Below are 12580 nucleotides of genomic sequence, written 5' to 3'. Positions count from 1 at the left end.
CAGAAAGAGTTTCTTTCCTCCATATCTTGCATTGATAAGTACATGTTTCAATATAGCAAGAGAGCATCTTCGCTTTAAACATTTATGGTGTGCTATTCATTATTTCAATAAATACTCATCGAGCACTTTCTAGGTGCTAAGCCTTGAGAGAGTCGCTTGAATTATAGGACAAGTAACACAAGCTTGGTCATTTCAAGGACTGTACAACCTCAAGGAAGGTCCAGAATAAGAGCCAGGAGACCTGGGAGTGAAACCAACGCTGGCTCAGAGCAGCAGCAGCACCATGGCTGCCAAGGGTTTCCCTGGCCAGTGTCTCTCCCTCAGGTCTACAGCACGGGGAATATCTTTGCAAACCTTTTCAAGGGTCTTTTTGCCAAAAAAGAAATGCACATTCTCATGGTGGGCCTGGACGCTGCGGGGAAGCCCACCATCCTGTACAAACTGAAGCTGGGTGAGATCGTGACCACCATGCCCACCATAGGCTTCGCCGTGTGCGACATGGGTACCAGGACAAGACCCAGCCTCTGTGGCGCCACGGCTTCCAGAACACACAAGGTCTCATCGGTCTCATCTTTGTGGTTGACAGCAATGACCGAGAGCATGTGAACAAGGCCCGAGAGGAGCTGATGCGGATGCTGGCGGAAGACGAGCTCAGGGATGTTGCGCTCCTGTCCGCAAACAAGCAGGGCCTCCCCAAGGCCACGAACGCGGCCGAGGCCACGGAGAAGCTGGGCCCTCTGCGCCACAGGCACTGGCACATTCAGGCCACCTGTGCCACCAGTGGGGACAGGCTCTGTGAGGGACTGGACTGGCTGTCCAGTCATCTCTGGAACCAGAAGTGAACTGAAATTTTCTCTTCCCCATCACTGGCTCCTTCGCCCTTGCTTTCCTCTCATGGGGCAGATGTGGCCCCGTGGCGTGAGGGCCAGAGGCCGTCTCCGTGGTCGGTCCCAGCGTGCTCCATCATGCTGTACGTGGGCAGACGCGGCCTGCAACCGGGTTTTTATTTAGTGTAAATAGTTCTTGTTTCCAATGACGAAGTTTCTGGTACTCCTATGCAATATTACTCAGCTTTTTTTATCGTTAAAAAAAATAAAAATCAACCCGCTGTTTAGTACTGAGAAGGGATTTTAGGCACCCGGGGCCTCTAGTTGTTGCTGTGAGATCAGCTCAATGCTCCTCCTCTGGGCTTTAGATCTGTGTTGAGATTCATTTTGGTGGTTGGTTTTTAACTCAGACTCAGTGCATTTTTTATAATAGTTAAAAATACAAAGTAAGGAGACACTTGAACACAGAGAGGAAAGAAATGTGCCTAGTGTAGGTTCTGCAGGAACAGCTTGAGTCCAGTCCGCCTGTGTGTGGTCTGTCTCCCATTCAGAGTGTGCAGGGGGCAGAACCAGCCACGGTACATTCTGCATGGTCACTCATGGTCCCTGACTGGCTCTGTCTCACTGGGTCATCATATCCCATAGCATTTGTGTTTGTACCTGTGCTCACACCACTGCCCAGGGGACGGGCTGGGGGGTGCAGCCACCACTCACAGACCCCTTGGAGGGACCCCAGCTTTCCCTTGGGTCAGTGTGGGTCAGCATAGGTGCTTTGGTGGGGCCACTCTGATCAGAACAGAAGCCCCCCATGGTCCTCATGCACGCTCACTCGCTCCAGGTTGCCTGGGTCTCACCAGTAGGAGCCCAGACAGGTGGCCTGTCACCTTCGAGCCTCGCTCCTCAGAGCCCCCACTCCATCTACATGTGCTTTCACTCCCTCAGCCTGCAAAGGTCAGATGTGACATCAAAAAATAACCACCTCTACTTTTTTCTTTTGTATTTTGATAAACGCTGAAGAAGCTAGAGCTGTTAAAATTTATCTTGGGAAAACCTCAGAACTGGCTTACCTGGTGTCGTGGAACCTCTTACTGCTTTTGATACATGATTAGTAATCAACTGTTTTGTGTACTTGTTTTCAGTTTTCATTTTGACAAGCAAGCACTGTAATTATAGATATTAGAATAAAATCTCTTCAGCATTAAAAAAAAAAAAAAAGAAAGAAACAGGAGACCTGAATTCCTGCCCCAGCTCTGGCACCGATCAACCATATTGGTTTATCCCCAGTCCTTCAATGATGTTCTTCAAGCTCATTTTTAGCTCATAAATTTCAGAATTTTTCCATTAGAATATTAGTAAACAATTCATTAGATATGACCACTAAGTACCAGCATGTCGGGTAACTTGAATGTGTTTTATTATTATATTTAGTTTTACTTTGAAAGGACTTAAGCCATCTTTTAGAGATGACTTTCCCCAAAAAATATTTATGTCTGGACCAGTTTCCAGGACCAATTCCAATTCTTCATCTTGCTTTACATGTCTGCATCATTTGAACTCGGTTTCCAGATATCAACCCCTCTTGGATTTCTCCCATCACTCCTACTGCTCTTTTAGGGGGGAAAAAGAAAAAAAAAAAAAAAAGCCCTGGGATGGGGTAGGGGTAGTGTGGCGGGGGACAAAGAGGGAGAAAATGGGAGACATCTGTAATACTGTCAACAATAAAATTAAAATTCTTTTAAAAGGTTCAAAGTTATAACTCTCTTGAGCTATAACTGTCTAATACAATTATATCATTTTCTCTTCCAAGAATCACCTCGATTTTAAAAAATGACATGGCTAAGAGAGATATTTAGGAAGACATTTGAACTGAATGTTGAGGCAGAGTTGAATTTAAATCATCCCCCAAATACTACATTCTTTCCCTTTCTTACTGTAATATTTTACCTGGAGGTACACAAAAAGTAATCAATTGCTTTTATTATGTGACTGTAAAGTATCAACTCTACTGCTTTCAATAAAGAGCCAACAATTACTTTTATAACATTAAGATAAAGTCATTTGTAAAGATAATAGCAATTGAGACTTTTGTGCACCTATGACTAATCCATTATAAACAAATGCCAATCTTAAAAACACAATTCTACAGTAAGTGCAGTTATAGCAATTACAAATAAGAAAGTACAAAGAGCTCACTGGCTATGCTGTACCAAATAGATAAAAAGGAAAACTGAGTTTATACTGTGTATCTATATATACAGAAATAAAATTCTATCTTTTTTCCCCTGTATACACACTGTTTAGATTTCTTATTCAAATAACAGTATGCTTCATTCCATTCTCTTCAACAGGATAAACTCTTTAGAAAAAGACTGAAAAGATTTTATAATCAACTCCCAAATTTAACCCACGTACTTAAGAGAATTCTAGAAAGACTCTCATCGTATGCATTTACATTGGGCTCTGCTTCAGTGTTTGATTCGTCTGTAGGGAAATCTAAGATCTCAGTTTTTGCAATGCTCTCATCTTCTTTACGTTTCTGTAAGTTAAGCCCAGAGTTCTCTGACATGGCTTCATTTTCAGAATTCAACTACACATCCCTTTCCTTTAAGCCAGGAGCCAGCTGCCCGATAGCCATCTGAAGACCCCGCCCTCCCACTGCTCATTTTCAGTAAGAACCATTAGCTTCTTCCTCTGTCTGCCTCTATATTCCCTAGAAAGAAGTGGTCCCTAGACATTCTTAGCTTAGGTCTCATCAATCACTCAACCAAGAAATGGCTTCTACTCTAACAAAATTTTAATTATTACCTTTTGTATTTTTATATGACTGTAGAAAAGTTTTCATTTGATATTTTGGCCCAGTGGTCACTAAGCACACATTGATGCCCTGAGTTCCAGCCTTTGGTTATTATTTGGCCACAATGTTAATTTTTTTATTTTTTTGACAATAGTTTGTCAAGACGATATGTGTCTGAGGTTTTTTTTGCCAAGAGGCCTCAAATTGAGAAATTCCTCTTTCCTATGTATCTTATACTGGGTTCAAGAGAAAGCAGAGCCTGGAGCATAGAAACATATGCTACTACTTTGTAAAGAAATGCAATCCCAGCCAACAGGAGTGTTAGACAAGGGAAGTGAAAAAGGGCAGGAGGAAGTGATAATGTGATGATGCTTTATCAAACTGGCCAGGGCTAAACGTGACTATAATTTCAAAGGACTACCTTCTGAGTAGCCACACGAGCTTCACCTTAAGACATTCCATCTGGGCCAGGAAAGGGGAAAATTTTTATCTACTGTCTCTCTTTTCCACTCGTCAAAAGCTTCTGATGGACTGTTAAACCCCTCACATTTCTGAGTTTTGCCTACATGAATGCTAAGCATCCCACACTTGGAGTCAACAAAGAAGCCCTTTAGCAGGGGCATAAGATGAAGGGTTGTCAGGTCGTCCCTAAGTGAAGTCTTTTGGAGCCTATGCAGAGCTGAGTGACTCAGCAATGGCTGAAAAAAAAGAGACTGAGAGCACCTGCAGTGATGTGAAGGGTGTCCGATAAAATGCGGAGCATACATGTCTCTTGGGAGACCAAGTTTTTAACAATACGGATCTATGAGATCGATGATGAAATCTATGCTGTAATCATTTGGTTCAACTAAACTCCAAACAGGAGCAGATAGGCAGCGGGAGAAAGGGAGGTGAAAAGCAAGCAGAGACAAAGAGACAGAGAGACAGAGATTGAATTCTCATTTCCTAACCTGCCCTCTCCACTCTTCTAATTCTATCCATAGAGAAAACTACCCACTCTCAACAATGGGGTGTATCCCTTAAAGGCTGGTTTTTACTCTTTCATATATCTCACACACAAATGTTTTACAAAAATGGAATGATGAGCCCTGGCTGGGTGGCTTGGCTGGAGCGTCATCCCAAACATCAAAAGGCTGTGGGCTTGGATCCTGGGCAGGGCACATACCTAGGTTGTGGGTTCAGTCCCAGGTTGGGGCGTGTACAAGAGGCAACTGATTGATGTTTCTCTCAAATGGATGTTTCTCTCTCTCTCTCCCTTCCTCTCTCAAAATCAATAAAAACATATCCTCGAGAATTTAAAAAAAAAAGGAATGATGATATATGTATTCGTCAGAATCTTGCTATTTTCTCTTCAGAGGTTTATTTTACTATTAACAGGTTTACTATTATTTGAATTAATGCTTGGAGAAGGGATAGTAAAGAAACTGCTAGATATAGGTAGCTCCCTAATCAGAATGAACCCCAACCTCTGATGTTTCTATAAGAATCTTTAATCACCATGGGTATGTCCCCAATTCAAAACCACGGCCCATCCAATGTAGGTGCCTTATAGACCAGTGCTTACAGTCTCGGCTTTGTTGATTAGAAAAGAAGAATTTGTGGAAGAGACAGCTAATTTCAGTGGAAAGGATGTGTGACTGGTCAGGCTGCTGACTATCTGGGATAGGAAGCCTAGTACATAAGAATCTCAACACGCAGAGACGGTGGTGATGCAGTTACCTATCTGTTCACTCGCACTATCAAAGGTGCTCTGCTCCAGCAGAGACATCAAGAGATAGATATAACAACTTTTATTTTGTCCACGGAGTTTTTTTTAATCATCTGTTCTATTTATCTATTGCTACATAACAAATCCCCCAAACTTAACAGCCAAAACAACAACTTTTTTATTTATTATATATTTTGTAGTTCAGGAGTTTGGACAATGTACAATACAGATGACTTACATCTAGTCTGATGTGTCTGGGCCTCAGCTGGTAAACTTGAAGGAATGAAGGTGACTCCAAGAACTAGGCTCTAGAATGGAGGTGATTCAAAGAACTGGACGCTTCTTCTCTCCTAAGGTTGGGCATTAGAACTGGGGTGATTTAAAAGTTGAGCTCATCTAGGACTGTCAATGCTACATGTGGCCTTCAGGGTGACTTGGGAATCTCAGGATGAGCCAGGGTTTCTGGAGAGAGAATGTGAGAAGAGAGAGTGCTCCAAGAAACCAAAGCAGAAGCTGCAAGGCTTCTTCTGCCCTAGCCTGGGAATTCACGCCGCATCAGTTTGGGAGCATGCTATTGGTTCCAAGTGCATCACTAAGACCAGTCCAGACTTCAGCAGAGCATAATTAAACCCACACTCTTGACCGGGGATGGCAAAGTCACACTGCTCAAGAGCACAAGCAATGTGAGATATTAAGGCCATACTGGAAAATACAATCTACCCATATCACCCCAAATTACTCCACACTTAGTCAACATAGGAAATCATTGGTAAACAATATCATACTCTTAAAGGTCAAGAAATTACAGTGAATTGCTTACAGATACACAAAGATCAAGAACTAGAGGAAATGAACAATTGACCTATGCTGTGGCTATAAAACTATACCATATATCAAATTGTGGCACATAATTTTTCCATTAAACACTGGTGGAAGATTAAGGTTATTTAGTGACCAATATACTTGACCTAGTAATGTAATTTCATGAGATTTTTCTCTCTGTTATTACTTTTTGTGTGTGACCTTGAGCAAGTCTCTTACCAACTTGGAACTTCAGCAGCTGCATTTAATAAAAGAATCAAAATATATGCACCAATCCCAAGGCACACTGTGAGAGCAAATGTTCCATCATTAAAGCTTTTTAAATGTCTGCATAGTAATGTCTGCATGATGATTATAATAACAATGGTGATAGTGATTCCTGGTATAAAAATGATTATAATGCTCTCTTAAAAAATAACTTGCACCTGTCACAGTTTCGCTGCATGTTATCAAAGGTTCACAAGAAGCTTCACAAGAAGCTTCTGAAACTCAATCTAAATTTCCAAATGCAAAATAATTATTTTATTTGTCAAGAGGAAAATAAACAGCAAGAATAAATGAATAATAATTTTTAAGTAATTCAGTAATATATTCTGCATCTTTCCTGGGGATGATGAATTGCCCAATGTTTACTACTGGCCACGTAAGATCAGGAAAACATTTGTCAAAAAAGAAAAAAAAATATCAGTGGGGATGTCTCATTTTTAAAGCAATTGTTACTTATTCCTTTACATTTATTTCTTCCTGTAATTAGAAGGATTAAAAACAGTAAAGATCAGTATATACTATACTGTTTTATATATGAGGACCTAGAGAAGCAAAACTTGCCACACCAAAATGTGTCTCTCCAGCATGAGAAAACATTTTATTTTTAATAAACAAAAGACTCAAGTAGAACCTTCCCCAAATTGCCTAGAAGAATTTAAGATAAGGACTGTTTGGGGAAGAACTATCACCATAGACAGCCATAGTATAACATGAACTGGGTGGGATGGACAGGGAGGAACCTATAGCAAGGCCATGTGACCGAAGTCCTCTCTGTGACCCACTCTCTGTGGGCAGCCCAGCAAACATTTGTTTACTACACATTAACTCTTTCATCTCCCTGTAAATTGTCTTACTTCCCTTTGAAGTCCCAGATGCCTACCTCCTCCTTACTCCAGAATGGCATGCATACCTCCTTTTGCCTTCCTGTCTTTGGAATTTTCGTTCTTATGTGGATTCCCATGTGTATGTATGAAAACTTGATTTTCTCCTGTTAACTTGCCTTATGTCATTTTAAGTATTCGATCAGCCGTAAGAACCAAGAGGGGGAGGGGTGGGGGTTTTCCCTTTACCCACAAGGACCTGAACCCCGCAATGAGATTCTTCCTATTTTTCAAAGGCAAAACTACTCACCAGTGCTGCTGGCACTCTGTTCAGAAATGACCTTATGAGATAAGGGAAAGAACAAACGGACCCTAACCTTACAGCATTTATCCTTTCAATTGAAGCTAAATACTTCCTCCTCCCTTATATTCCCAACTACCAACAACAACGATAAACAACAAAGCCACACACTAGAAATTTAACCTCGAAGTATTTTTGTTTGTTTCAAATACACGTATGTTCCATATCAGTAATCATCATCTGTATTCCATGACTATGACTGTGATGCTAATCTTCCATATTTTACATGTCTCTAGAACAATTTATAAGTGTGGGAGGGCCGCAAGCTAATACTATCACAATTCCAAGTGTCTTACTTAGAAGGAAAGAATATGGATTCATAAAATCTACCACTGTTACATGATGGTATCTTAGAATGTTATGGCCTGATTCTCAAAACTCAGAGACTCTAAAAGCTTTCAATTACATGGTCTCATTTTATCCCACGATATTCCTTGGGCTGGAAGATCCAGAATATCTTCGTTTAACATAGGAGAGGTCTGAGGCACAGGGAGAACTGACGAACGCATGGGAAAGGGTCATGGCATAACAGAAAGGCTGGACCTGGAAAGGTTTCAGTGCGGACCCTGCTGCTTTCTGTTTAGACCATTAATCTAAGTTCCAGAACCCTTCAGTCCTTCTTCCCCTGTATTCCAACTTGGTAGTGAGACATATCTCCAGTATCTGAGGTATGCCTATAGCTCAACTCCCTCTTTAGAGCATAAAATGACACTCAGTAAATACTTGCTGAATATAAGAATGTGTGAATTAATAAGTAAATGAGTACATGAAAACACTGGGACTAAAATTCAGCATAATTAGCTTTCAGGCCTTTCCTCTGTCCTTTTATAAATATACAAAAAAATAACTAAGTGAACTTTCATCATGATAGGAAAAGTTGTACAGTTGTCCCTAAGTATCTACAGGGGGACTGGTTTCAGGACCCCCCCAAAGATCCAGGGATCTTCACATCCCTTATATAAAATGGCGTAGCATTTGCATATAACCAATGCACACTCTCCTCTGTATTTTAAATCATCTCTAGATTACTTATAATACCTAATACAATATAATGCTATGTAAACAGTTGTTATACTATATTGTTTAGGAAATAATGACAGGAAAAAAGTTTGTACATGTTCAGTACAGATGCAACCATCCTAGGCCTAACATGTCAGCAACAACATAACTTTTCTTAAAAAATACTTTTGATCTTAGGTTGATTGAATCTGTAGATGTAAAATCCACACATACATGGGGCCTACTGTACTATTATTAATAACAAACCAAGTAGTAATTAAAATTAGGATATTCAATAATCATTTCAAAGTAAATGAAAGAGAAACTAACTACCAGTTATTTTAAGAATTCCACACACCAAAAAATGGCTAACTATATATCTTGGGAACTGAAAAACGAAGAATGTGCAATATTTATGTTATGCCAAAATTCTAATGCAAAGTTTGTGTGGTAAAGCTCCTAATTAGAAGCTTAAATTATAGACTATATTTGGAGGATTGACAGAGATGTTCCTTTTTAAAGGGCAAAATATGTTTTGACTAAGTGAATCACTGAAAAGCATGTTTAAGAAACATTCTCAAAAATTCCTAAGTTCATCTGTTAGACAAGAAATGCTAAGTATATTGGCATACAGGATAACCTTTCCTGTATCTCATTAAAACATCTTGAGAACAGTTTATTCTGATGACTTTGTTGTCTCTTTAAAAATAATCACATAATCACTCTAGCCAGATTGGCTCAGCGGTTAGAGTGTCGGCGGCCCTCGGAAGGGTCCCGGGTTCAATTCTGGCCAAAGCACTTACCTTGGTAGCAGGCTAGAACCCCAGCCCCGGTCAGGGCATGTGTGGGAAGCAACTAATCAATGTGTCTCTCTTACATCAATGTTTCACTTTCTCTCTCTCTCTCTCTCTCTCTCTTTCTCTCTCCCTCTTCCACTCTCTCTGAAAAGCAATGGAAAAAAATGTTCTCAGGTGAGGGTAAATAAATAAATACTAAAAATTAAAAAATCACATAACCTACTTTACTTGAAACTATAAAGAATCTTTCAGTAAAACTGTTAAGGATTCAAACCACTGTTAAAATATCACTGAATCTACACAGCACTAAAATTGGGGAAATCCTAGTACCAGAAGATATTCAGAAAGAAATAATGTCTATGAATTCAGAATTATTATCAATTAAAATATTTCCTCTCCTATGATGTGTTTTACTGTATGGCAAACACCATTGTTCTTAGTCTATTTAGTAAATATCTTATTTTTAAAAATATCTTGCAATGGAAAAAAATGCTTCTAACATCTTTCACTTGAATCTAAAGTTTTTAAGGTGCAACTAGCTCAGTACTTTTGACTGTAAATTCAAAACCGCAGTACACATGAATTCATTCCGAGTCTCAAAGTATTTTATAAGCAATGTGGCAAATGCTGAGATTATGTTCACATTACAGAAAATCTACTATAATAAGGACTGCTATATTCATTAATTCCGTCCTCATTAATTTTGTTAAATCCTTTTAAGCATCACATGAGCAATAACTAAATCAAAACATACCCATATATTTATTCAAAGAACAATTATAAAGTACCATATGAAGAGTTTTATTTACATCCCTTGAGTGGATACCAACAGGAAGAAGATATGGATTCTGCTGTTAAGAAACTTAAAGACAAATGGACAAATAGGACTTGAAACTAATATAAGGCGGAAAGTAGTGAAACATACAGATGAAGTGGGAATTCAGATTAAGAAACAATTGGATTGCTTGAAATTACTGGGAAGACAGAAAGCTCTGAGCTGTACCTTTAGAATATGGGTTTGATTTTTGTCATATGGGCATGAGGAGAAAAGCATTCTGAGGCACCGAGGCAGGAAAGAGCATAAACAAGGACTCTGCGAAAGGAAAACATATGGTGTGTACGTGTAATGGAAGCACCTTCGGGCAAGAGGAGGGAAGGTTTGCAAAGAGAATAGAAAAGACGAAGAGGGTAATGCCTAGACACCTCCTACTGAGGGTCCTGAATCTAAAACAATGTAAGTCGGACTTTATTTTGTAGGTTTTGGGGAACCCACTGAAAAGTTATTAGTAGGGGAGGGACTGTATTTCAGGAAGTTTTTCCTAGTAATGCATAAGAACTAAATAAGGAAGAGCCAGCAGTCAGGGGGAACAGTCAAAGCCGTCTATACAATGGGCCAGGCAATCAGATCCTGACCAGGCGTATAGTCACTTGGGATCAAAGGAAAACCCACTGATGGGAACTAATGGAACTGATGTGGGAGGCAAGGAAAAGAGCAAACTGAAGACAATTTGGTAACTGGATGGAAATTTTCCTGACAAAGTGGGAAACTGGGAGAGAGAAAGTTAGGGATGGAAAAGTCGGCCAAAAGAACAATTACTGAACACCTCCAGATAATTCTAAGCTTATTGCCTGTATTATCTCATTTAACCTCCTAATAGTGAAACTGAGGCAGTTAGAGTGATTTGCCTAAGGTCACACATTTAGTGAGCGAGAGTCAGGAAAGATGATTCGTTTTGCCTGTGTCATCCTGAGTTAGAGGAAGAGGTGTAGAATGAAGGTGATAATATTGAGTAATAAGTTTAAAGCACCAGAGAGAGAGCAGCAGATCCAAGACAAATCTGAGGTGAGTTACATGCATAGTGAAAACCATTAAATTACAGAACACTAATGGAAAGAACACAGCATTAAAACAATAAAGGGAGGGAGATAGTAAAAAAAAAAAAAAAAAAAGTGTTACTGTAATTAGCTAGTTATTAATATTATTCATAGGAAGAGTACAAAGGGGAGTCAGGTATTACAAGCATGGTCATCGGGGCACCTTCACCAGGAAACTACGGCTTCACGGTCCCCAGGGAAGCACTGTTCCATTCCCTGCAGATCACTGGGGGAAGGGATCAAAGAAAGAGAGAAGGACCCTTGCCAGTGAAGTCAGGGTGACGTAGGGAAGATTACTGCCTGTCAGTCTAACCTGGGAAAAAGATAATTGCCTAGGGGTTGAAGTGCACAAATCTTGAAGGGTTCATTGGTTAAGCTCCTGGTTATAATCCCCAGACCAAAAGTTCTCCTGCTCTTGTTTCACTCTTGCCCACTCTGGTGCCCCTTGTTCTCTCTCTCTCTCTCTCTCTCTCTCTCTCTCTCTCTCTCTCTCTCTCTCTCGCTCGCTCTGTGACTGGCCCGCACCATGTGGCCTCAAGCAGCTGCATGGCCGTGGTCACGTGGACTCCACACGCAGGATGCTGGCCTGGACTGCGCTTTAATATGGAGCAGCGGCCTTAATTCTTGCCCTACTGAAGACAAACTTGGACTTTTTCCACGGCGAGAGAGAGGAAAATGCAACACTGATCCATGGAAATAAAGATCACTCATCCCCCTGTTGGAGTCTCAGGAAATTCCTTTCCTTGTGGCATCACAAGAACGCTGCAGGTAGCAGATGAGAACACAGAGGGCACCCCACTGACAACAGAAGGCAAACACTTTAAGAGCAGATATTCCCATAAACCTTACGTCCTACAGAACTTCATTTATCAGATTCTAGAATTTTCATCTCACCAAGTCAAGGTAGAAGATGCACTGAATATGAAAAATATGAAAGACAAACCCTGAAACTGCATAGGCCAAATAGTTTCAGTACTATTTTGATCTCATTTTGTAAACTGAGAAGTTAATTTAGAGTAAAAATGGTAACTCAATTTTCCACTTCAAGATTTCTTAATTAATAAAACTAACACCACATACATTATATTAATATATGGTATTTATTTTAATTATATTTGGAGAACTTATTTTTCATCCCAGAGTGATAAATAAATAGTTCAATAATTAATCATAAATCTCATAAAACATGATAAATTGGAGTTTGGTTTTTTAATTACTTAATAATTAATAGCATTATATGTTATAACTAAAGCAATTTAAATTTTTTAAAATTGCTAGAATCTAGAGAAATAGGATGGTAAAGCATTTT

General features: G+C 39.9%; 1 protein-coding gene and 1 pseudogene across 2 annotated transcripts in view; one reads left to right on the top strand and one right to left on the bottom strand.

The window, feature by feature from the left end:
- Window positions 1–12580, bottom strand: part of MARCHF1 (membrane associated ring-CH-type finger 1) — a 548248-nt gene that overhangs the window by 463293 nt on the left and 72375 nt on the right.
- LOC308556152 (ADP-ribosylation factor 1 pseudogene) lies at window positions 298–842 on the top strand (annotated as a pseudogene). The gene has a single exon. The product of its transcript is annotated as an ADP-ribosylation factor 1 pseudogene (transcript).

The sequence above is a fragment of the Miniopterus schreibersii genome (assembly GCF_964146895.1).
Source record: "Miniopterus schreibersii genome assembly, chromosome: 4".
NCBI classification, from domain to species: Eukaryota; Metazoa; Chordata; class Mammalia; order Chiroptera; family Miniopteridae; genus Miniopterus; species Miniopterus schreibersii.
Note: the sequence above shows the minus strand (reverse complement) of the source record. Positions and strands in the feature narration are given on the sequence as shown.